The 26,424-nt window shown below is 39.1% G+C and overlaps 1 long non-coding RNA gene across 1 annotated transcript; it reads right to left on the reverse strand.

Moving 5' to 3' along the window:
* Window positions 1-23,085: 23,085 nt before the first annotated feature.
* Window positions 23,086-24,390, reverse strand: LOC142167435 (uncharacterized). The gene is made up of 2 exons (XR_012697573.1): window positions 24,065-24,390; window positions 23,086-23,621 (listed from the first exon to the last, which is right to left on the reverse strand). It is a non-coding gene; the product is annotated as an uncharacterized LOC142167435 (long non-coding RNA).
* Between the last annotated feature and the right edge of the window lie 2,034 nt (window positions 24,391-26,424).

The raw sequence follows: 26,424 nt of genomic DNA on the forward strand, positions 1-26,424 counted from the left end.
AAACTCGACTCTCAAGTTAAAGCAACCAGTACATTTATTTTATAATTCAACACGTAGGAAATAATAATAGGAGTCAAAAGATGAGCCTAAGTATTAAAAGAAAATAATATATATTCTCAAGGCATGTAATCATTGAAATCATGAAAAATGTACTGAGTTCAAATGCTCCAGTCCTTAGACCCAATATAAAACATGTCAAAAAGCATAAATACTCAAGCTCTTCCCATTTCATTATTAAAAGAAAAAATAATTTTTTTTTATTTTTCTTAGACTTTAATCCCTCAAGAAAACTGTCTAAGGAGTCCATCATCGGAAAAAGTCCAAATATTTTGCAAAGTTTAAAAAATGTACCTAAAAATACCTGATTCAATTAAATCGACATCCTCGGGAAAAAATCATGATTTAAAGAAAACTCAGGATTAAGACAATAAAAAGCTAACTATCGTTATACAATTACGCTGGCCTCAAGTGTGATCATATCATAGAAACATTTATAACTAGCAGTTAGTTACAGACCAACTAAATCAAATTATAACACCCTCAACCAATACTTAAGAATGTGCATTGTTTACAATAATTAGTAGTTTATTTGATTATTATAATTATTATTATATTTTATTGGAATTATTTAAGTTTAATTAAATTAATTTTTAAAAGGATAAAGATCAAATTGCTACATTTGCAATTGTGTAACTAAACACAAAATGGCTATTCTTTAAATTAAAACCAACCCAAATTAAAATTTTGATTCAGTCCAAACAACCCTCTCTATTCCATTGTGACAATCTGTGTAACTCTCCCTACACCAATCAAAACTCGCCACGTCACCTCTTTATAACACTCACACAAAAATTACAACGGATCTAAACGTCCATTCCCCAAATCAACGATCCACGATTTATCTCATTTTTCCCTTTAATATAAACACCCCATCAAATTTAATCCTAGCCATTAGATTACAAGGATCTAACGACCACCAGTATTCCCCCACTAAAATACTTTAATGCCAAATTATCAGGGCCGTTCATTCCTCAGATCAACGGCCCAAATCCCGTCTACCCATCTTAATCTAAAGACCCAACCCCAACTATCCCCAAACCCTAATCATTTCACACCTGACTCGGCCGTCCCCTTTCCCGTTCCACTCTCATTTATCTCAAATCCCATACCAAATCAGTTCCAAAAACCTTGCACCAAATCGTGCAAGGTCATGAATCATGACTCATAATCATCCCTTGTGTCTTCTGACCCCGCGAATCTCACTGGTTTCCCCCTGTTTCATCATAATAATCCAAAAGACACAGTTTCAATCCCTAGACTCAAAGATGAAACTTAAAGTCTTTAATTTCCTTATGTTGCGACCAAATCAGAGCATGCATGAGCATCTTATTATGTTTATTGAAGACTAGAGGTCAAATGCAATGACTTATGGACTTCTGATCTTTATCCAATGGTTTTCTCGCATGCAACGGCTATCTCTCACTCAGGTAAATCTCCATACGTTTTCCCCCTCTGATCTCTTGGTTTTTTACTCGCTTGCTCGCATCATCAATCTCTTTGTCACTCTCCACTATCGATTTTTAATTTTGTTGATCCCTAGAGGCATTGAATACCACTATAAAATGGACCTTCAATTCTCTCACCTAAGAGACCTAACACAATATACACACAAAATCACTTAGCAAATAGAGAAATATCAATTTTAGTCTTGAGTAGTAAAAATCAAGCTAGGGTCTTCTAACTTGCTTCAGATTTCTTTTGATTCTAAGCTCTACATTGGTCTGAGTTTGAGTTCTTGGTTCCTAAAAGGCTAACAAAAATCTTTGTTTGGTTTGCTACTCAAAGGAAGGTCAGTGAGCTTTGACCCTTCCTCTCCTTTAATTGTTTAGTTAAAATAATGCCTACTCTGTCATCTTCTGCTCATGATGTGTTGTCATTAGTTTAGTTTACTATCTTTGCTCATAATGTATTATTATTAGTTCATAATCGACATTATGTTTTGGTACTATTTTCCGTAATGATATGAAACTATACCAATACTAATTGACCACTTTCGTAATCTTGATGAATATGTAATGCATGCTTAACAAAGAACCTTACTGATTATGTACATTTGCTTTGACCTTAAACTTCCCTGATGACTTTTCTATGGTTCTCATGTTTACTCTATTGATCTTTGCCTTGGTATTACTTGTTGATCTACATCATGCACTTGAGGTTGCTTATTTGATAAACCAAAGCTAAAATAGGATATGAACACTTAAGGTTAACTATAGGGTTGTCATTCAGTTGAAATATACATTAGTTTAAGTTTGTTTGCGTTGCTTTCTCTCTTCCAATGCATTTCCTGTGTTTCTATAGCTCTTGAAAGATCATTGTAATGAATTTATGTTAGCCTTCATCATATATGTGAGCATCACTGTATGAGATAATGCCTTAAGGTGACCAGATTAAGTTCTAATGGTGTCACGACCCAAACTAACCCTGTCGTGATGGCGCCTATCGTGGTACTAGGCAAGCCGACCTTTCCAAGACTCTTTCCAAATTTTAAGAGAAGTGAATTAAAACATTTAAAATATTCGGAGTTTTTCATAAATACGGGGTAAACCTAAATCAAAACATAAGTGCGGAAAAATAGCTCGACATCGGGGTGTCACTAAGTCATGAGCATCTAGATAACCAAACTAATACAACCAGTGTCTAAGTATCAATACAAGACAGAAAGAAATATATAGAAGGAGAGACAAGGCCTTGCGGACATTGGTAGCTACCTCGTAGTCTTCGGTACTCGATCCTCCTGGACTCAACGACCTCCGTAATTAAACACACCTGGATCTACACATGAAGTGCAGGGTGTAGCATGAGTACAACCAACTCAGCAAGTAACAGAAATAAATAAGGAAGTGAGAAGCAGTGACGAGCTATATAGTACAGTTCATTTTGGAGAAGTAGTGACGAGCTATACAGTACAGTTCATTTTAAAAGTTTTCAGCAAAGAGTGAACGTGCTTTCAAATCCTGTGGTATAAGTCAAAACAGTTCGCGCTCATGTAAAACAGATATGAATCTTCCAGAAATTTCACAATAACAACAGATAACAACCAAGTGCAACAATAAATAAAGCAAGTACAGCTTCTTAAGGCAGCAGTCACTCAACCCATCTCAACCTCACACTCTCGGCTCTCAGCCCTTAATACACACTCTCAATAGGTACCTACACTCACTGGGGGTGTTCAGACTCATGAGGGGCTCCTACAGCCCAAGCGCTATAAGCACAGACAACTCACGTGCTATAATATCATATCTGGATCCGCACGGACAACTCACGTGCTATAATATCATATATGGATCCGCACGGACAACTCATGTGCTATAGAACAATACCTCACAACCAGTCCTTTGGCCTTACTCAGTGATGAACCTCTCTCGTCTCATAGCTCTCAATAAAGAAAGGGAAAGCAGCCCAAATCAAAGTATTACAGTATATCATTAGGGAAAAACAAATAACAGAGACTGAGATAAACATGTACAAGAATCACTATGACTGAGTATAACTACCATGAACGAAATATATCCTAACCATGACTTCTAACATGAAAGGCAGTCAAGTTCTAGTAAAAACAGGATTGCACATAAACACAAATAAAGGCTATTAGACTTCTCAGTCTCCCGGGACGGACCAAGTCGCAATTCCCCATGGTGTACAGCCACATTCCCATCACCTAGCATGGGCGCCACCTCCAAACAGTCACATTATACCAAACTCCGGGTTTCATACCCTCAAGACCAGATTTAAAACTGTTACTTACCTCAACAACGTAAAACTCCTACTCCGAAATGCTCTGGCCCCTCGATTCGGTCTCCAAGTGATCCGAATCTATTCACAATCAGTACAATACCATCAATTTATGCTAAAGGAATGAATTTCACAAGAAAATACCAAATTAGACTCAAAACCCGAAATTGGCTCAAACCCGGCCCCCGGGCCCACGTCTCCAAATCCGACAAAATTTACAAAACTAGAAAGCCCATTCACTCACGAGTCTAACCATACCAAATTCATCAAAATCCGATATCTTTTGGTTCTTCAAATCCTTAAATTACTCTCCAAAATCCAAAGCCCTAACCCCTCATTTTCACTAATTACATGATTAACAACGAAAAATCACCATATATACGAGTATTAGGGCTCAAGCAACTTACTTCACTGATAGCCCTTGAATCATCCTTCAAATATCACTCCAAAAGCTCCAAAACCGACTTGAAAATGGTGAAAATGAACCAAATTCGTGAAGGGTTCTATTTATGGTTTCTATCTAGGCTTTTTTCGCACCTGCGAAAAATTTCACGCTTCTGCGCCACCGCACCTGCCGAAATCCCATCACATGTGCGGAACTCACTTAGGAGCCCAGATTTCGCAACTGCGGCCCAAAACCCCGCCCTTGCAAAAGCGCACCTGCGCGTTTTCCTTCCGCCTCTGCGAAGCTGCCCAGCTCCCCCTTTTAGCATTTGCGCCCCAGGTTTCGCACATGCGGGCTCGCAGATGCGACCTCCAACTCACACATGCGCATCCTGCCTAGCCCAGCACTGCTCGCTTCTGCGGACTTCCTATGCACACCAGCGGCCTCGCACTTGCGACTCTTCCTTCCGCAGGTGCAGAAATAGCAGAAGCAGTAGCTTAAGCTGCATTTTCCATCTTCGACAAATCCGTTAACCACCCGGAATCATCCCGAGGCCCTCGGAACCTCAACCAAAAATACCAACAAGTCATATATCAACATACAAACTTAGTCGAACCTTCGAATCACTAAAGACAACATCCAAACACCAAATTACCCTCGGATTCAAGTCTAAGAACTTCTAAATTTCCAAATTCGGCAACCGATACCGAAACCAATCAAACCACATCCGAATGACCTCAAATTTTGCACACACGTCACAAATGACACTACGAACCTACTCCAACTTCCGAAATTCCATTCCGACCCCGATATCAAATTTTTCACTGCCGACCGAAATCGCCAAATTTCTAACTTTCGCCAATTCAAGCCTAATTCCACTCCGGACCTCCAAATCACATTCTGGATGCGCTCCTAAGTCCAAAATCACCTAAAGAAGCTAATGGAATCATCAAAATTAAATTCTGAGATCTTTTACATATAGGTCAACATCCAGTTGACGTTTCCAACTTAAGCTTCTACTTTAGAGACTAAGTATTTTATTTCACTTCGAAACCACTCCAGACCTGAACCAACCAACCCGGTATATCGTAATATAGCTTAAAATCATAAAGGAAGCAGAAATGGTAGAAACAGGGCTATAACTCTCGAAACGACCGGTCGGGTCGTTACAAATGGGTCTCTGTATCCAAGCTTTGTCTACTGTTATCTACTTATCGTAAGCCATGCTTAGAAACCTGATTGAAGTTGCACCTGCTATAGTTGAGTACCAAATGTTGAATTAGGCATTGCTAAACTTTATCATGATAGACTAATCTGCTTAACCTAAAACCTAACTATACTTACCTAGTATAAAACTTTCACTATTCCAGACCACTATAATGTTAGTCTAATCCCATGTTGTTTGGTGCTCAATTATGTTATAATGTTGTGGTCTAGTTGGAATGTGACATGTACATATCTGAATGCCATATGTTGGAAGTTCTATACACATCCCCATTTCAGAAAGGAATTTCTGATTGTACGCCATGTTTGTGACTGTACTTCCATATCATTCAAACCTGCTAAGTTACTGCAGTTTACTCATAGACTCAGGAGAGGCCCTTTGATGTTTGCATGTCCCGTTTGAGTGTATGAAACTTCTAACCAACCTAGATGAAGTGAAAGGTGTATTTAGAAGTTATGTCACTTGTTAAGTAAGTGTATTTGCCTGTCCCTATCTCTTCAGAACTCCGAAGTAGACTGTTAACCCTTGCATTTAGATGAGAAGTGGAGTTCTAGTCTATGTGTAGATTTCTATTAAGTGTATACATGATTGAGTACATGATTACAGCTAATGATAAACATGTCAGTGAGATTAGTGAGGATAATACACATGAATATCCCCTATGTTCCTTTGAACTACATGACTTACCTATTCTGAGTTCTTGTATTAGCATGTTGGTGTTTCTCATTTCTTGCTAGCACCTATAACTGATTCTGTTGAGTACTCTCAAGCATGATAAATGTACCTAACAGTGTATTATATGCTTGTTTGTAAATCATGATCTGTTTGATGATATTTTAGTGTTTCGAATAGTTATTTGCAAGAAATGTACATCTTCTTATGCATTGTCATCATTACTAGAATTTACATTGAGTGCCTCATTATCACTTAAACCTGTAGGAAAGAGTATGTGTGAATGGTTGAGGGTATTTAGGAGTAGAATTTAGTTCTTGATTGAGATATTCTCCCTGACACAAGCACTGCTTGGGGTCCTTGAGACCCTTGGAAACTTTGAAGTGCCAGAGATCCAAAGGGTATCCTGACCATGAACGGAATTTTATCTTAAGACCTTAATCTATTGATATTTTCTAATCTCTCTAGGTTTAGTATTGAATGGAAACAAAGGTTTCACTGTAAAATTGCCTTACTCTGTGTGACCTCACATTAATTTGCATTCCTAACTGTTATTGTTTATCGCATGTGTCTGAGTCGGGCCTTTCCGAGTTCTCAAAAGAATTCATGCCCAAATTCTTAACCTGAACTTGGAGTCACTGATGTTGTTGCTGTTGTTCCTTGTCTGCTGGGACTAACTTTCTTTAGGCCCAAACCATGAGTCTGATCCTATCCTTTATCACTTTATAAAATTTGATGTTGCCTCTATGTGTATATAACACTAATAATATTTAGTGATTGTTTTCTCATAATTATCTTTGAATTACTTTAGAAACCTAGGCAAGCTAAAAACCATAGGTAAAATTAAAAGGAATTACTGCCTATTACATTAGTTAAATAGTTTCAACATACTCAATTGCTTCTAGCATATAGTTTTTACTTTCACTCATACACACTATTTTCATGGAATTCTTTGAAGTTCAAAAATAGATTCAAAAATTGACAAACCTTTTCTTTAAGATCCAAAATCAGGTAAACAATTTCAAGGTCAAGTTTTCGACAAACCCAAAATGAATTGTTGCAGTCAAGGACACCTCAAATGATTTTCTTCTAAGACTTGGGTATAAGATTTGAAATTGATATTAAGGTATATCTAAAGCATACTTCTTCAAATAGCCTTACTTTACTAAAGTTACAGTTAATGCCATTTTATTTCAAGGGTAATCATTTTGAAAACCTATCCATGTTTACAAGTTTACAAATATAGACCTTATAAATACACTTTCCAAAATACTTTCAATTATGCGGACATTTTTTCAAAGGACTTTTATAAGTAAAACCTATACTCTCTTTTCAAAATACATATACTATTTTCCTTACAAAATGATAATTTTCAAACACTACGTAGAATAAAGCTATACACTTTAAGCACTAACTAAGTAGAATATAGACATTTAATTTACTAAACTTAGTCTAAGTCCTATGGAGCTACCTTAGGTAGATTCTAGGGGGTGCCTAACACATTTCCCATAGAAGAATGATGATCTTTAATAATCAAATAGGTACCCTAGTATACATTTAAATATTAGGCGGTGACTCTCTTTTATCATCAACAGGGAAACCACTAGTTGAATCTTATTTTGACTCATGCAAAATAAGGTGCAACATGCGCGGGGAAGGGGGATAGAGGGACAGAGGAACAGTGTAAGGACCCGTAAAAATTTAAACCAAAAACTTGGGGTTTTGTGGTGCCAAGTTAGATTCATGCGTTACTATTATAGAAAATTCAAAGCTCGCCGCAGTTCGGACTTTTTGGATTGAACAGTACCCTACGGACTGAGAGGAAAATATTTCGCAGAAGAACGCATTTCTGCGGCCCATTATGCGGCCGCATAATCACTCTGCGGACCGCATAATGGCCGCAGAGTGAAGCAGTAAGTTTAGCCAACTTGAGGTCATTTTTGCGGTCGATTATGCGACCGCATAATTGATATGAGGATCGGATATCGATCGCATAATCCCTCTTGAGTTTTTGCGGAGGGAGTTCTGTGGTGCATAATGCGACCGCAGAACGGGTATGCAGACCGCATACTGGTCGCATACCTAGGCCGTAAGTTCAGGCCCCTGAGGGCCATTTATGCGGTCACTTTGCGGACCGTATAACCATTATGTGGTCGCATATACGACCGCAGACCTATGTCGGGGCACCATTTTTCTTGATTTAAAACCCGACTCCCATTCCATTAAAACACCACATTTAGTCTATTTTGAGCTCATTTCTGATATTTCTAGTGTGAGAGAGAGAGGGTTCTAGAGGGAGGAACTAATTTTCATCAATCAATCTTTATCCATCACTCAAAGCTTGTAAATACTCAAGTAGAGCACTCAATTTCTTCATCCAAAAAGATTGAGGTTGCTAAGGGTTCCAAAAAATTGTAGAGTCTAAAGAAGCGCAATTGAGGTATGTATGGCTAATTCTCTTCTTCCTAGAATCGAACTCCTGGTGTCTGAATATTTGGTGTAAGTTCCGACTTGATCATACTAGAACTGTTTGCCTTAGTGTGTTGGGTTGGAAGATTCATGTTCACTAATTGTTTTAGATGTTTACCATGTCATCATGCTATTTGAGAACGTGACTATGATTTTCCAAGCTCCTTCCTTTATGTGTGAAATGCCTTATATGATGGTACTTATCGACACGAATGATGACGTTATTTGATTGAATAAACAGGGAAAGACTTGAATTGTAAAATGTGCCCGAGTGCCAAGAACTATTTAATAAATGAGGCTGTTTGTGCCATGTAATGAAAGATGGGAAAGAGATGTGAATTGAGTGAACAATTGGAAGAGGTTATGTCTCAAGTGAGATGGCTTAGCCGATCGGGTCGACGCCATGCCGTACACATGGTGGCATTTGTGTTAGAACTATTGATTTACATTGTGGATATGGATATGTCTCACTTGGGATGGCTTAGCCGGTCGGGCCGAGACCGGACTCCGTGTAAAAATACGGTGGCATTATGAGTTGTGGCTTTGGCACTAAAGATTATTAACCTAAAAAGATGAAAAGATTGAATTGGGAATTGTGTGATCCTTATTTGGTGTTTTCTTGTATTTTCATGAAGTACTTATTGATTATTGTGACTGCCTTCTCTTTGTTTCACTGTTCATTCTACTGAGATTGGTGTTTGCCTTACATACTAGTACTATTCGACAGTACTAACGTCTCTTTTGCTGGGGGCGCTACATCTTTTAATGAATGTAGGTGGTTCTATCACAGATAGCGCTGATCGCAGATAGTGGTGTTCTCCCTCACACTCATCACAGCAGCCTTGGTGAGCCCCATTTCTTCCTGGGGTCATGTAGTCCTTCTTTGTATAAGTTTTCATATTTTGAGGTATAGTCGGGGCCTTATTGCCGGTATTGTCATGTTGCTCTTTTGTACCCTTAGAGGCTCCGTAGACGTTTATGTGGGTCATGTACGTATGTTGGGGTGTCGTTGGATCGAGTTGTATTTTTGGAACTTAACTACGACATAATGTATATAATGAAAAATGAACTAGCAACGTTTATATATTTATATAACTGATCTCTTCCCTATTTTACAAATGGTGACGCGTTCCCTTTTTGGATCATGAATGAGCCGGGTAGGAAAGGTTTACTAGGATTGCTCGACCGTGTTCACTCGGTTGAGCGCCGGTCGCGCTCCCCGAGTTTGGGGCGTGACAAACTTGGTATCAGAGCCTATGGTTTTAAAGTGTCCTAGGATGTCTCGGAGCCGTGTCTAGTAGAGCCCTTCTTATCGGTATGTTGTCGACCACATCTATATTTAGGGGGCTACATGGACATTTAAGAATGATACCCTTCATTTTTGTTCTATATCGTGCGATAGAGCGGAACGTGAGGTTGTTTTCCCCTAACTCGTGCATTGTTCTAACTTTCAGTAAATGGCACCTAAGAAGAGAGCGAGAATTGGCCAAGAAGCCAATACTACCCCGGGAGTGGTTGTTGATCCCTTGCTTGATAATGCGGGTGAGGATAACCCCCCTACTATTACACTGCCTGATTCGTCTACTCCAGAATAGACTACCCCAGTTCCTACACCCGCGGAGGATGCTACAATCCCTCCCATCGGTATACTTGTTCCGCCTCTAGCCCCAGCTCCTGGTCCCGGTATTTTCGATGGGGATCTTAGGGGAGCTACTCAGATGCTGACTCAGTTAGTAGCTTCCCAGGCTCAGAGGTCAAATGTTGTACCCACCTCATTTAGCTTGCAAGGAGATTCTTCCGGTTCCAGGGTTAACAGGTTCCTTCATTTAGACCCTCTAGTGTTCACTGGTACTGATCCCGTGACAGAACCTCAGAATTTTATAGATGAGATGCATAAGACTCTCCGAGTTATGCGTGCTACGGAGATAGAGGGAGTAGAGTTGGCCTCCTATCGTCTGAAAGGGGTGGCATATTCCTGGTTTGAGATGTGGGAGGATTCCCGCGAGGAAGGGAGCCCTCCGACGGGATGGAGTGAGTTTGCGGATGCCTTCATAGACCATTTCTTGCCTGCCGAGACTAAGGCAGCCCGTGCTGTGGAGTTTGAGACCCTTAAACAGGGTAGTAAGAGTGTGTGGGAATATCACATAGAGTTTGTGCGCCTGTCAAAGTATGCTGCTCATATGATGCCGACTTTGGAGACTAGGGTGCGTCGATTTGTGCAGGACCTTAGCCCTTTAGTTATTAATTCTGACATGAACTATGGAAAGATGGTGGAATTTGCCCAAGCTACGGAGGCTCGAAAGTTAAAGTTCAGGATGTAAAGCTCAGGATGGAACCGGAAAGTAGTAGTAGGGCCCGATTAGCGGGCAACCTTGGGGATTCATTCGGAGGTGGGAGATCAGCTTTTTGGGGAGGATCATCAGGGCCATCCCAGTCTTATGCTCAGTCTTCAGCTAGTGCCCCGCCATTAGGGCACAGTCAGCAGCAGGGGAGTTGCTTTAGGCCCAGTCAATGAAGCAAAGGGTCCCACCATCAGGGCCGATCAGGAGGGAGATTCTAGCAGCAGCAGAGGGTCCCATGCCCTAAGTGTGGGAGAATACATTCGGGAGTCTGCTACCTGGACATGCCAGTATGTTATGGATGCGGAATGAGAGGTCATATTCAGAGGGAGTGTCGTGCATCCCATCAGGGTGCAGGCAGGGGCACAGCTCAGTCATCCAGTCCTACAGCCGCTACATCTTCAGCACCCCCTCCAGCTCGAGGCTCTCCAGCACCCACAAGGCTTGGTACAACTAGGGGTGGTGCACATAGTTCGGGAGGACCTAGCCGATTCTATGCTATGAGTGTCGACAGAGTGCAGAGGCTTCACTAGATGTCGTCACAGGTATATTAACTGTTTAATCTCATGATGTGTATGCCCTTATTGATCCCCGATCTTCTTTGTCCTATGTTACTCCTTATGTTGCTACGAGCTTCGAAATAGAACCGAAACAGCTTCATGAGCCGTTCTCTGTATCTACTTCGGTTGGCGAGTCTATTATGGCCGCACGAGTTTATAAGGATTGTGTTGTCACGGTGCGTGGTCGGGATACCATGGCCGATCTTATTGAACTAGGGATGATTGATTTTGACGTAATAATGGTAATGGATTGGCTTTATTCATGTTTTTCCAAACTCGATTGTCGAGCTAGAATCAAGAGGCTTGAGTTTCCTAATGCGATTGTTGAGCCAGAATCATGAGGCTTGAGTTTCCTAATGAGCTAGATGCTGAGTGGGAGGGGAATAATGTTATGCCAAAAGGTAGGTTTATTTCTCACCTTAAGGATACAAAGATGATCAGGAAGGGGTGTATTTATCATTTGGTCCGAGTTACGGACACCACTACTGAGGTGCCTACCCTTGAATCTGTATCAATTGTGAATGAATTCCCTGATGTATTTCCGGATGAGCTCCCTGGAATTCCTCCAGACAGGGAGATTGATTTTGGGATTGATGTGATGTTGGGCACGCATCCTATATCCATTCCACCTTATAGAATGGCGCCGTTAGAATTAAAAGAGCTAAAGGAGCAACTAAGGGATTTGCTAGAGAAAGGTTTCATCCGACAGAGTGTGTCGCCTTGGGGCGCACCGGTTCTATTTGTCAGGAAGAAAGATGGATCCCTGCGGATGTGTATTGATTACCGGCAACTCAACAAAGTCACAATCAAAAACATATACCAATTGCCTAGAATAGATGATTTGTTTGATCAATTACAAGGTGCTAAATTCTTCTCCAAAATTGATTTACGGTCCGGGTACCATCAATTGAAGGTAAGGGAGCAGGATATTCTAAAAACAGCTTTCAGAACTCGGTATGAGCACTTTAAATTTTTGGTAATGTCTTACGGGCTAACAAATGCCCCGGCAGCCTTCATGGATCTTATGAATTGAGTCTTCAAGCCGTTCCTTGACTTCTTTGTGATATTATTCATTGACGACATCCTTGTGTATTCACGAAGTCGAGAGGATCACGCCGATCAACTCAGGGCAGTTCTGCAACTCTTGATCAACACCAATTGTATGTAAAGTTCTCAAAATGTGAATTTTGGCTTGAATCTGTTACATTCCTGGGTCATGTCGTCTCCGGAGAAGGAATTAAGGTTGACCCTCAAAAGATTGTAGCGGTTAAAGATTTCCCTAGACCTACTACTCCAACAGAGATTCGCAGTTTCTTGGGTTTGGCCGGGTATTATAGGAGGTTCGTGGAGGGGTTCTCCACTCTTGCCTCCCCATTGACTAAATTGACGCAGAAGACGGTTAAGTTCCAGTGGTCCGATACTTGTGAAAGGAGCTTCCAGGAATTGAAATCCAGATTGACTTCGGCGCCGGTATTGATCCTGCCAGAGGGTACCGAGGGGTTTGTGGTGTATTGCGATGCTTCAAGGATTGGTCTTGGGTGTGTATTAATGCAACAGGGTAAGGTTATAGCATATGCTTCAAGTCAACTTAAGAATCATGAAAAGAATTATCCAACTCATGTCTTAAAGCTTGCGGCGGTGGTTTTTGCATTAAACATTTGGCGTCATTATTTGTATGGAATCCATGTAGATGTATTCACGGACCACAAGAGTCTTCAATACATTTTCAAGCAGAAGGAATTGAACTTAAGGCAGAGAAGGTGGCTCGAATTGCTCAAAGATTATGACATCGATATTTTGTATCATCTGGGGAAAGCTAATGTGGTGGCGGATGCTCTTAGTCAGAAGTCTATGGGTAGTTTGGTTCACTTGGAGGCATGTCAAAGGCCCTTGGCCCGGGAGGTTCACCAGTTGGCCAGTTTGGGAGTTCGTCTTGTGGACTCTAATAAAGGGGGAGTGATTGTGCGGAATAGGGCAGAATTATTGTTTGTGATGGAGGTCAAGGAGAAGCAATACAATGATCCAATATTGGTGCAACTGAAGTAGGGGATTCATAAACACAGGGCTACGACTTTTTCTCTTGGCATGGATGACGGTACATTACGGTACCAAGGACGACTATGTTTTCCAAACGTAGATGGTCTTCGGGAAAGAATCATGGCAGAAGCTAATACTTCTAGATATTCTGTGCACCCAGGTTCTACAAAAATGTATCATGATCTCAAGGAAGTTTACTGGTGGAATGACATGAAGAGGGGTGTGGCGAACTTTGTGGCACAATGTTCAAACTGTCAACAAGTGAAGGCCGAGCATCAAAGGCCCGGTCGGTTAGCAAAGAGTATGGAAATTCCAATGTGCAAATAGGAAATGATCAATATGGATTTTGTAGTAGGGTTACCGAGAACTCCGCGTAAGTTTGACTCAATTTTGGTGATCGTGGATCGACTCATGAAATCAACACACTTCTTGCCAGTTAAATCCACCAACACTGCGGAACAATATACTCAATTGTATATCAAAGAAATAGTCAGGATTTATGGCACTCCAGTTTCCATCATTTCCGATCGAGGGGCCCAGTTCACAGCTAATTTCTGGAAGAAATTTCAGCAAGGTTTGGATACGCAGGTAAATCTTAGAACGACTTTCCATCCATAAACTGACAGGCAAGCAGAGCGGACTATTCAGACGCTTGAGGACATGCTGCGTGCGTGTGTGCTTGACCTCAAGGGTAGCTGGGATGATCATTTGTCGCTTATAGAATTTGCTTATAACAACAGCCTCCATGCCAATATTCAAATGGCGCCGTTTGAGGCCTTGTATGGTAGAAGATGTAGATCGCCGGTTGGGTGGTTCGAGGTTGGAGAAGCTGAACTAATAGGACCAGACCTTGTGCATCAGGCTATGGAAAAGGTTAAGATCATAAAAGAGCGGTTTAAAACTGCTTAGAGTAGTCAAAAATCCTATTCGGATGTTTGTCGCAGAGACTTAGAATTCAAGGAAGATGATTAGGTGTTCTTGAAGGTATCTCCCATGAAGGGGATCATGCGGTTTGGAAAGAAAGGAAAATTAAGTCCGAGGTATGTCGAGCCGTATAGAATCATTCAAAGGATAGGTTAGGTGGCGTACAAGCTTGAGCTACCACCTGAGCTGTCATTAGTGCACCCGGTATTTCATGTGTCCATGTTGAAGAAGGTAGTTGGAGATCCATTTGCTATTGTGCCGGTTGAGACCCTCGAGATCAGTGAAGAACTGTCATAAGAAGAGATTTTGATTGCTATCCTTGATAGACAGGTCCGGAAGTTGAGGAACAAAGAAATTGCATCCGTAAAGGTATTATGGCAAAACCAGCAAGTCGAAGACGCTACTTAGGAAGCCGAGAATGAAATGAAAAAGAAGTACCCTCATTTATTTGAATAGCCATGTAATAGCTCTATAAAGTTGTTCCCCTTAAGTTTTGTATCACTTGTTCGGCTAATATAAAGACACTCATTTCTAGTTATATGTCCCCTATGAGGCTTCCATTAAGGTTATTTTACATTCTACTTTGTCATTTAATTCTATATATGTTGCTAAGGTGTGTTTCGGGGGCTCTCTGACAGGTGGATAGGCCTAAATACAAAGGAAACTCTAGCAAAATTTTCATAAAGTTAGAAAGTTAGGCAAATCTGGGGCTGATGTTATGTGGTGCAACTGAAACTGTGTTAAGGGAACCTTGATCCTCATTCAATGACAAATGATCTTAAGTGGGGGAGGATGTAAGGACCCGTAAAAATTTTAACCAAAAACTTAGGGTTTCGTGGTGCCAAGTTAGATTCCTACGTTACTATTGTAGAAAATTCAAAGCTCGCCGCGGTTCGGACTTTTTGGATTGAACAGTACCCTACGGACTGAGAGGAAAATATTTCGCAGAAGAACGCATTTTTGCGGCCCATTATGCGGTCTCACAATCACTCTGCGGACCGCATAATGGCCGCAGAGTGAAGCAGTAAGTTTGGCCAACTTGAGGTCATTTTTGAGGTCGATTATGCGACCGCATATCGATCGCATAATCCCTCTTGAGTTTTTGCTAAGGGAGTTCTGCGGTGAATTATGCAACCGCAGAATGAGTATGCGGACCACATACTGGTCGCATACCTAGGCCGTAAGTTCAGGCCCCTGAGGGCCATTTATGCGGTCACTTTGCGGACCGCATAACCATTATGCGGTCGCATATGCGATCGCAAACCTGTATCGGGGCACCATTTTTCTTAATTTAAAACTCGACCCCCATTCCGTTAAAATACCCCATTTAGTCTATTTTGCGCTCATTTATGATATTTCTAGTGTGAGAGAGAGAGGGTTCTAGAGGGAGGAACTAATTTTCATCAATCAATCTTCATCCATCACTCAAAGCTTGGAAATACTTAAGTAGAGCACTCAATTTCTTCATCCAAAAAGATTGAGGTTGCTAAGGGTTCCGGAAAATGGTAGAGTCTAAAGAAGCACAATTGAGGTATGTATGGCTAACTCTCTTTCCTAGAATCGAACTCCTGGTGTCCGAATATTTGGTGTAAGTTCTGATTTGATCATACTAGAATTATTTGCCTTAGTGTGTTGGGTTGGAAGATTCATGTTCCCTAATTGTTTTAGATGTTTACCATGTCATCATGCTATTTAAGAACGTGACTATGATTTTCCAAGCTCCTTCCCTTATGTGTAAAATGCCTTATATGATGGTACTTATTGACACGAATGATGACGTTATTTGATTGAATAAAAAGGAAAAGACTTGAATTATAAAATGTGCCCAAGTGCCAAGAACTATTTAATAAATGAGGCTATTTGTGCCATGTAATGAAAGATGGGAAAGAGATGTGGATTGAGTGAACAATTGGAAGAGGTTATGTCTCAAGTGAGATGGCTTAGCCGATCGGGCCGAGATCGGACGCCATGCCGTACACATGGTGGCATTTGTGTTGGAACTATTGATTTATATTGTGGATATAGATATGTCTCACTTGGGATGGCTTAGCCAGTCGGGCCGAGACCGGACTCCGTGTAAAAATACGGTGGCATTATGAGTTATGGCTTTGGCACTAGAGATTATTAACCTAAAAAGATGAAAAGATTGAATTGGGAATTGTGTGATCCTTATTTGGTGTTTTCTTGTATTTTCAGGAAGTACTTATTAATTATTGTGACTGCCTTCTCTTTGTTTCACTGTTCATTCTACTAAGATTGGTGTTTGCCTTAAATACTAATACTATTCGACAGTACTAACGTCCATTTTGCCAGGGGCGCTACATCTTTTAATGGATGTAGGTGGTTCTATCGCAGATAGCGCTGATCGCAGATAGTGGTGTTCTCCCTCACACTCATCATAGCAGCCTTGGTGAGCCCCATTTCTTCCTGGGGTCATGTAGTCCTTCTTTGTATAAGTTTTTATATTTTGAGGTATAGTCGGGGCCTTGTTGCCGGTATTGTCATATTGCTCTTTTGTACCCTTCGAGGCTCCGTAGACGTTTATGTGGGTCATGTACGTATGTTGGGGTGTCGTTGGATCGAGTTGTATTTTGGGAACTTAACTACGACATAATGTATATAATAAAAAATGAACTAGCAACGTTTATATATTTATATAACTGATCTCTCCCCTGTTTTACAAATGGTGACGCGTTTCCTTTTTGGATCATGAATGAGCCGAGTAGGAAAGATTTACTAGGCTTGCTCGACCGGGTTCACTCGGTTGAGCGCCGGTCGCCCTTCCCGAGGTTGGGGTGTGACAAGCATGTAGCGTACTTGACCGACAATAATGGAGGGAAGGGCAGAAGCATTTTGGTGGTGGAAGAGATTGGTAGAGGGAGAGGGAATGAGACAGACTGGGGGAGATCGAGTGGAAGAGAAAAAAAGGGAAAAGATTTAAAAAAGAATACGTGGGACAGTGAAAGGGAGAGGAAAAAAGTCGAAAGGTAGAAAACAAACTCTACAAAGTTGGGTGCGTGCTTCCCCCACTTTACTGCCTCTGCTTATGTCGGTCATCCTGGTGTCTCGTCTGCCTCCGCGCGAGGTATGGTCTCAAACGAGCCCAATGCTGGCCAATTATTTTTTACTTTTGTGAATTAGTCCACTTTCTGCTATTTTTCTCGATTTCTTCACCCCAAACTATTCTCTTTTTCACTATTTCATCCCTACATCACTCATAAATATGTCAAATATCCCAAATTAAAAATAAAGAAAGAAAATAAAGAAAAGTACAAAAATTGGTTTGCCTCCTAACGAGCTCTTAATTTAACGTGGTGGCATGATGTGATACAAAAAAAATCATGGGTTGCCTCCTAGGAAGCGCCTGATTTAATATCGCGGCACAATGCAGTTCTTTATAGTTAAGGTTTGTTGAACTATTTAGGCTTGCTCAAATATATCCCAGATACTACTCTTTCATCTTCGCTCATGCCAAAGTAATATTTCAACCTTTGCCCGTTTATACGGAACGTAGTGCTGCCACTTTCAGACTCAATCCATAGTCCCACTCAGGAATACTTACACAACTCTAAATGGTATGTGCCATCTAGATTTTACTTCCCTGGAAGCAACCTCAGTCTCTACTTATCTAACAAAACTCTTTCCCCAGGTGTGAAGTATTGCTCTAAAATGTTCTTGTCATGCATGATCTTTGTCCTTTCTTTGTAAAGACTTATACTCTTAAAAGCATAGAAGTGAAACTCTTCAAGCTCATGCAACTCAGTGACTCTACTTGTACCTGTGCATTTCATGTTTAGATTTTATTATCTCAACACCCGCAATGCTCTATGCTCTAGTTCCACTAGCATGTGGCACGCATTTTCAAATATCAATTTATATGGCGACATGCCAATTGGAGTCTTGAAAGCAGTGCGGTAGGCCCAAAGTGCATCATCCAACTTTTTTGTCCAATCTTTCCATGTGGCATTTACAGTCTTTGTCAACACACTCTTGATTTCCTTATTCAAAACCTCCACTCACTTGTTTGCGAGTGATATGGAGCAGCAACTTTATGGAGAATTCTATACCTTTTCAATAAGTTCACGAAAGTACGGTTGCATAAATGGGTTCCTCCATCACTAATTATCGATGTTTGAGTGTCAAACTGGGTGAAAATATTCTTCTTCAAAAAACCTATGACTCCCTTAGTATTATTTATTGGAAGTTCTACAACTTTGACTCACTTTGAGACATAGTCAACAACCACAAGTATCAATGTATTTTTTTACGAACTAATAAATGGTCCCATGAATTCAATCCACCATACGTTGAATACCTCGACCTCCTGGATTATGGTCATTGGCATCTCATGGCAATGAGAAATATTGTCCGACCTTTGACATTCATCACAGCTCTTCACCCAGGCATGTACATCCTTGAACTTAATTAGCTAAGTAGAAACCTAATTCCAACACCATTGCTATTGTCCTCAGTCCTTCAAAATGCCCACCGTTATTTGCAAGCCTACAAATTAAAAGATTGATATTTCTTGGAGATACATCATTAGATCATGTTATCCACACAGATTTTAAAAAGGAGAGATTCATACCAATAATAAGACCGATAATCACCAAAAAGACAAAATGACATACAGGCAGGTATGTAACTTTCTTGGGTGCATTGCATAGGCAAAATGACATTCTTCGAAACATACAGGCAGGTAAGTAACTTTTTTCTCCATCCGCAAGGAAAATCAAGATCTGGTTATACCCTAAATATCAATCCAAGAAGAACCTTAAGACTCTAGGGCCAATCTATCTAACATCTGATTGATGTAAGGCAAAGGGAATATATCCTTTCGGGTGGCATTGTTTAGTTTCATGTAATCCATGCAGATTTGCTAACTCGTGACTATTCGAGTGAATATCAACTCATTGTTCTTATTTTGTACCATTGTCATCCCACATTTCTTTGGAACATATTGAATTGGGCTAACCCAGCTACTATCCGAGATAGGGAAAATGATCCATGTATCTAACCACTTAATGACCACATTCTTCACCACTTAATGACCATTTTCTTCATGTTGGGGTTTAACCTTCTTTGATATTTCTTGTAAGGTTTGTGTCACTTTTCTAGTAGAATCTATGCATGCAAAAAACAGGGATGATACCCTTAACGTTTGATATGGTCCAACCAATAGCCGTTCTACGTTCCTTTAAGTCTTGCAAAAGTTGCTCTACTTACACATCTAACAAATCAGATGAGATAATAATTAGTAAAGAAGAGTTAGATCCCAAGAAGCATGCCTGAGGTGGGCTAGAAGTGGTTTAAGCTCCAACTATGGTGACTCTCTATCGATGGCTTGGCAAGTAGTGTCTTTCTTTCTTCTAAGTGTAAGGGTTCAAATTGAGGTTCCCTTTTCCAAAATCCCTACCGAGAGCCATAACCCACTCTGCCATGTCTTCACCTTTAACTTCTTCAGGATTCATCAAGCATGCTTCCAAAGGATCTCTAGTGTGAAGTAATTCGTCCTCCTCTTGCATTATCACATCAATTGCCTCTACAAAGTGAGCAAATTTCAAACATACTAAGTCGTCTCATAGAATGCCGAGGATGTATCTTCGTTGTTCAACCTCAGTTTTAGTTTCTAGATCTCACGGTCTATCAATGATGTCCCAGTAGCCAAAATGACCTTCCTAAAATTATGGGAATCTCTTCAACTTGGAAATTAAGAATGACAAAATATTCAGGGAATACAAACTTCTCCACTTGAACAAGTGCATCATCAAAAATGTCTGTCATCGTTTTCAGTGTTCAATCAGTCAGTTGCAGCAATATTGATGTCGGTCTGGCTCTATATATGCCTAACTTCGTGTAAATTGCCAAAGCCATCAAATTAATACTGCCTCCCAAGTTACATATTGATTTAGAAAAAAATATAACTTACAATGGTGCATGGGATTGCGAAACTACCGGATCAGACAACTTTTGAGCCATAGACTTTGTCACTACAACACTGGAAGTTTGGGTCAAGATCACAATAGACATGTCCGGGAAGTCACACTTTCGAGACATCAAGTCCTTTTATCATTTTAACATAAGCCGACATTCCGTCAAAGCATATATAATAGGAATATCACTTAAATCTGCGTTAGCATCCCTATGAACTTTTTGTATTAGATATCTTTCTTGTGCTTTGACAACCATTGAAGGAATGGTGTTATAGGTCACTTCTTTTCATTAACTTGTGGATTTTCTGTTCATGTACCTTTTCTGGTACTTTCGCTGGAACTTGTTCGATTTCTTTATTTTCACCTTTATCGACATGTGCTTGTTGAATTACAACCTCTGTGAGTTCAGTGGACTCATCGATCTCAAGTGGCACTGGAGCATGTTGCACTATTTCTCTACTAGTTTGATATATTTGATGCTCTCTGTCTATATCTCTTTTATTCCTAAGACTTACCATTATTAATTGATTCAAGTTCTGAGCTTTTTGATTAGTATTGGTGTCAATAGGTAGCGTTCCTTGTGGCTAATTGTTCAATTCCATGGACAACTGATCCAATTGAGTTTCAATACCTCTAGTAGCCGAGTCATGTGTAATTATGTTTTTATTGTATTTTTCCACTTTCCCCGATGATTTGCTGCAATATACCTTTTATCTCGACCATACTACTATCATCATGTCTGACTACCTGTTGATGTTGAGGTTGTTAATATGTCAACTATTGTTGTTATTGTTGATGTTGACCTTGTGGTCGTGCAGTTCCAGGATTATTATTATATTATTATTGGGTTGGTCTATACTACTGATTTTGTTGTCCACATGGTTGTCCACCTTATTTCTAACCCCCAACGTTGCTCATATAATTCATATCCTCTTAGTAATTTTGGTTTTCATATTCCCTACTCCATAAGCAAATAAATGGATGGTTAATACAAGGTGTACATAACCCTCATTCATAGTGTCAACTATGTGAACTCATTTATGGCATGATTCATCAATCTTCTTAGTAAGAATGTTTATATGAGTCATCAATCTTGCAAGGTTCTCAACTATCGACTTAGTTGTGTCTAGAGCCATTGAGTGAATAACAGGGGGGAGTGTTGTATCCCTCGCCATCTATCCTGAATTTTGAGCTATCTTGTCAAGGATAACGTTGCAGTCTGTGAATGATTTGTTGAAGAATGCTCCACCTGCTTAAGCATCAACATTAGCTTTCAGACTGTCAGCCAAACCCATGTAAAATTTGTCCCAACATCTGATTTGGAATACTATGGTGTGGGCACTTCATCAACATCCCCTTGAACATTTTCATTGTTTCCAGTAAAGTCTCAGTCTAGTTTTGCATGAACCGCAATATCTCATCAATTTGACTAACCGTCTTGTTGGATGGATAGAACTTGTTCAAAAACTATTTGACTAATTCCTTCCAAGTAGTTATGAAGTTGATATGGAGCAAATTAAACTAAGTTTGTGTTCCCCATTCACCGAAAACGAAAATAATAATAGTCGAATTACTTCCATTGTCATATTAGGCTACCTCTGAGTGACACAAATGTTGTCGATCTTTGATGTGAGACCCGAAAAATAGTCTCTTGTTCTACAACAATTATAGAATGTTTCTATTGAATTGAAAAGTCTCCGCTTATATCTGAGGGACTGCAATTGAGGTTGCCAGTTGTCAGTGGTGGGTTGTGACCACTCGTAAAGTGCAGTTTCTGGAACCAGAGGTGCCACAATCCGGTTATTTTCATTGTTCGGATTGTTATTGTTGTTGTTGATATTACCATGTCAGTCTCACTTTTGAATTTTTCTTGTTGATCGGGTACTTTTTTGTCTTTTTTTTTCACACGGTTTCATAAGCATTCTTTAGATCTGAAAAACCTTCAAATAGTTCATCAGTTCTCGAGAAGTTTCTAAGCATACACCTAAGACACAGAAGATTCCTAAAGTGAGAATTCCAATGGAAAAATTATGAAGAACCAATTGAAACTGATCTAACTAAAAATCCTAGAAATGTTGTTAAGTTATAATCAATAACACCATTAATTCTCTGGCAAACACGCCAAAAGTTGATTACGCTCAACTATGTCTTATAAAAAGAACTAAACAGTCGCTGCAAATATAACTTGGCTTATGAGTCCGTTAAATTCCATAGAGAACTAAGGCTTAGCTATAACTACTCAATATCACTAAGAATACAAGCTCGAACAATTTTTGAAGTATAAAGATTAAGATTTTTATTTCTAATTAATCAACTAACAAATATTAATGCAGTAAAAATTATCAACTAAAAAGAATGGGTTAACTTCAAGATTTAAGAGTTCCCCATTTATCGGATTCCTTCTCGTTACGATTGCTATAATCTCGCTAATTTAATCTCTACTGATTCTGAGCACTCAACTTACATTAATTATCTCTTGAGCAATTACGATAATTTACTAGGTGTATTCTCTCGAACTACTCTAGCTAACAATTTTTCACAGCTCACTATGACTACATCAAAGCTTCATTGTCTCTAATCCTGCTTTTAAACTAGTATTATTGACCTCTCATATACCTAGGGATCAGTTGATGTTATTCAATAATAACCTAAATATATATTTTTTCTCAAGTAACACATAATAGATAAACATCGTTAATTGGAGCTCTTCAATTAACTGAAATAAGTATGTCGTTGAACAAGTAGAAAAAATCAAATGCTCAATTATAATAAAATATATCAAGAATTCATCCTAGAAAAAGTTCCATCAAAATCCTAAATAAGAAAATTAGCTACTCATATTAGTATGAATAAATACAGTATTAGAATTCATAATCAATAATGGAAATTAGGAAGAAGAAAGGAGAAATACTCGTGTTGAATACTTCGGCTTGATCTCAATGCGTTCTTGCCTCCTAAGATGGTGTGTAACTCCTCAAGAAGTCATTTTACTTTGTATTTAAATCAATTAAGGTTTATACATAGCGAAACTAATCAGTTCAATCTCGAAAAGGAGAGCTGATCGCGCATCGCGCGGCTCATTGACGAGCTCCCAACACTTCAAATTTTTGTTCCACGAAGCGATTCATGCCTTCTCCATACTTCACTGTTTTGAACCTCGATTGTCCCCCCTGGCGCATCTGCCTTCGCGACACATGACATAGATGAGCTCTCGGAACTTTTCTTTCCCTTCCGTTTTCCGACAATTCTTCTTCCTTTACTCCACTTTCATCCAAACTCGTTCTTACATACAAGCAACACGAAATGAGCAAATTTTACTTCAAAAACCATGAAATCTCCAGCAACTCACGCCAACAAATGAGATAAAAATACACTAAAAACACATGTACATTTGGTCATTTATCATTACTCTACTTGGGAAAATGTTACTCTTTGTGAACCTAGAGATAGAGATAGTGTTTTGTTTTTAAGATTAGGAATACCTAAATTTCGCTTTCTGTGAGCATAAATCTATTTACTAAATAATTAATTAGTTAAATACTTTATTAACAAAATATTTAAAAAATCTTAATTCACATGACGTGTAAATGTTTTTCGAGGTCGTGCTGTGTTTTTCTTTCGCTGGATTGGATTTTTACGTCCATGCCGTCTTTCAATCTTGCTTTTTTTTTTCCCTCTATATATTTCTCTTATTATAGAAGTACTATGGTGGATTATCTACGTACCCTCCTCCTTTAGCTTTCTTCTCCACCTCCTCCATCTTCTTCCGGTTCTGCTCCTCTTTTTCGTCCTTTGTTTTAAAATAGACAGAGTAATTATATATATAAAAAAAAAAAACAAATACACTAACATATAAAAGACGAAGGACTCAGACTCGGACTTTAATTTAAAACAAACAATCTTTAGTTCAAATGTTGAAAGCTAGGTAAAGGATAAAATTTGTCAAACAAATTTTCCTTTGCTTTAAACTGTGCATAGATTCTTCAATAATCATTTCAACTTTTGATTATTTACACTTTAAATTGCTCACTGGTGCCACTTTGTGGAATAATCATCATCCCCGCCTACCTATTTTTCTTTTTTGCTCCCTTTTTCATTTTTTTCCCTTAAGATTCACACTAATCTTTTCATTAAAGAAAAATAAGAATTCCAACATTTTGGTCAAGTGTTGTGTTCCAAAGAAAGTCAGTCGTAAAAAATAGCTAAGTTGCCCTATACCAATAGGAGTTCTCCTCATCTCCGGAAACTAAAAGTTGACCCTTCGATATGATAATGTTTTTGTATTATTAGGCGCCCCATAACCAAAAAGAGCAACTTTTCGAAGACCTAACTTTGCCTCTTTCACGAATCACGCCCCACCCAATTGGCACAATTTTGAGAACTTTGCAACACATGGACGCTGGTATTTGTTTTAAATATCTCACCCAATCTTCAACGTTTCACTTGATTAATATTTTGCTAATTACTAATTGGAGTAGTAAGAATTAACTTCGCAGAATAGTAATAAATATTTGTAACTTTGTTAAACGTTAAATAATTTAAACAAATTTTATTTTCCAAAACGATAAATGATGTACTAAATATAATATTAAAAATAGATGCCGACAAAAAAAATTTAAAAAAAGAAAAAAGATGCCGACATAAAGAAAAGCCACATCCCAATCCCCAAATGATAAATTGATATAATTATCCATCAACTGATTGACATTTAGGGTGTGTTTGGTATAACGGAAAATGTTTTCCGTGGAAAATGTTTTCCAATAAAATATTTTCTTGGAAAATAAATAGTAATTTTATTCATTTTTCGGTGTTTGGTACGCAAATTAAGAAAAATAACTACTCAAGAGTATTCATAAATAATTTAGATACAATAAACATGAAGCCGTAAACTTTCGAACCAATAACCTTCCGAACCTACAAATTTCATAAACTTTCGAACCGCTAAAATTTTGAAACCGCGAAATTTCGAACCCGTAAACTTTATAATTTCTAAACACATAAACCTCCGAACTCATAACTTTGGAACTTATAAAATTTCGAACCTTTAAACCGAAAGATGAAAAAACTAAAAATAAAAATATATATATAAAAAAAAATTCGGGGGGGGGGGGGGGGGGGGTGGTGCAGAAAAACGAAAAAATAGAAATTTGAAATTACAAAAAAAAAGTAAAAATATTTCTTTTTACGGGCGGGGGAGGGGGGGGGGGGGGGGGAGGGGCAATGGGCGTCACTTCCTCGCCTAATGTCTCACATCTCTCGCTGATAGAGTTCATGAGGTTGCTAGGGAAGTCACAAAAAAAAAAAAAAAATGTTTTTGTGCGGGGGTGGGGGGTGATGCAGAAAAACAAAAAAACAGAAATTTGAAATTACAAAAAAAAAAAAGTAAAAAAAAAATTGCCCGTTTGGGCAGTTAGTAGGGTGGGTGGTGACGAAAAAAAATTAAAATTTGAAAAAAAAAAAGCCTTTTTGGAGAGAGGGGGTGGGGTTAGGTGGGTGGGTGTGTGGGTATGGGGTGGGTTGGTGAGGGTGGGAAAGGTTGAGAAAAATGCTTTCCCTTCTCTTGATAAGGAAAACATTTTCCTCCAATTGGAGGAAAATGAGATCATAAGGAAAATGTTTTCCAAAATATTTAAATCAACCAAACATGAAAAAATTGAAAAACATTTATCGGAAAATGATTTCCTTAGTACCAAACACACCCTTAATTAGGACATAACGTTTGTGATTTCTTTGTTATTAAGAGAATTAAAACTTTTGGATTCAAGTAATTATCTCTCGATTGTGAAAATGACCATTATCCTACTTCAAGCTGATCTTTTACCAATGAACCAACCATTGAAAGATTTAAGGCAAGATGACATCCTGGCCACATAAATTTGCACTCAATTGCCAACTCGATAAACAAACTTATAATTTTTTTATTTGAATACCTCAACTTGACAGAAGAAATATTAATAAACTACTTTGACAGTTGACTATGCTTATATGAAAGTGACATAGGCAATGTGGACAAAATGCGTGCCACTCACGCAGAAAATGCGCGAGAGTACAATATTTTGATTAAAAAAAAATAAAATCAAAAGGA

This window comes from Nicotiana tabacum, chromosome 12 (assembly GCF_000715075.1).
Source record: "Nicotiana tabacum cultivar K326 chromosome 12, ASM71507v2, whole genome shotgun sequence".
Lineage (NCBI taxonomy): Eukaryota > Viridiplantae > Streptophyta > Magnoliopsida > Solanales > Solanaceae > Nicotiana > Nicotiana tabacum.